The sequence below is a fragment of the Balaenoptera physalus genome (assembly GCF_965194825.1).
Source record: "Balaenoptera physalus genome assembly, chromosome: 5".
In the NCBI taxonomy this organism is placed as follows: Eukaryota; Metazoa; Chordata; class Mammalia; order Artiodactyla; family Balaenopteridae; genus Balaenoptera; species Balaenoptera physalus.
The window spans coordinates 52694109-52694763 of NC_138884.1; positions in this window are offsets into that span (position 1 = coordinate 52694109).

The following is a 655-nucleotide window of genomic DNA, read 5'->3' on the forward strand; positions in this document are numbered from 1 at the left end:
GTTTTATCCTGAGTGGTAATTGAAGACCCTGACTAGTCAGCTAAGTCAAGCCAGGCTGCTGAGAACAGACATTATAGGTGAGAAATGGTCTGATAATTCTATAGTAGAGTGAAGTGATTTTTACACAGCCTTTTTTTTTTTTTTCTTTTCCCTTTTGTGGCGTTGAATTGTCTGATGTTAAGAATTGAGCTCCAACTAGGCAAGCATTTTAGTGAACAGAAGTTAGTGTTACTGAAGTAAGTTAAACTTACATGATAGACATCTAAATTGCGGGCCTGCAGCCTGTTTTTGTTAACAGTATTGCAACACAGCTATGGCCTGAAATATTTACTATCTGACCCTTACAGAAAAAGTTTGCAGACCCCTGATCTAACTTAGTGAATTTTGTTTTGGGATTGTTAAGCAGTACTATGTTTATTTTATATAAATGTTCCACTTCAAAACCTTTTTAAAAAGGGGGGTTAAAACTGATTGAATTAAAAGCTAGATTTCAGAAAGTGAGGTTTGTTTGTAAATGTTCCACATCAAAACCTTTTTTTTAAAGTTAAAGCTGGTTGGAGTAGGTTTTAAAAAATGAGGTTTGTTTGCATTGGATAAATGTAAAGCTATCAAATTAATTTTGATTATGTCAAAATGTTGTGCCCCGTGATTTTTA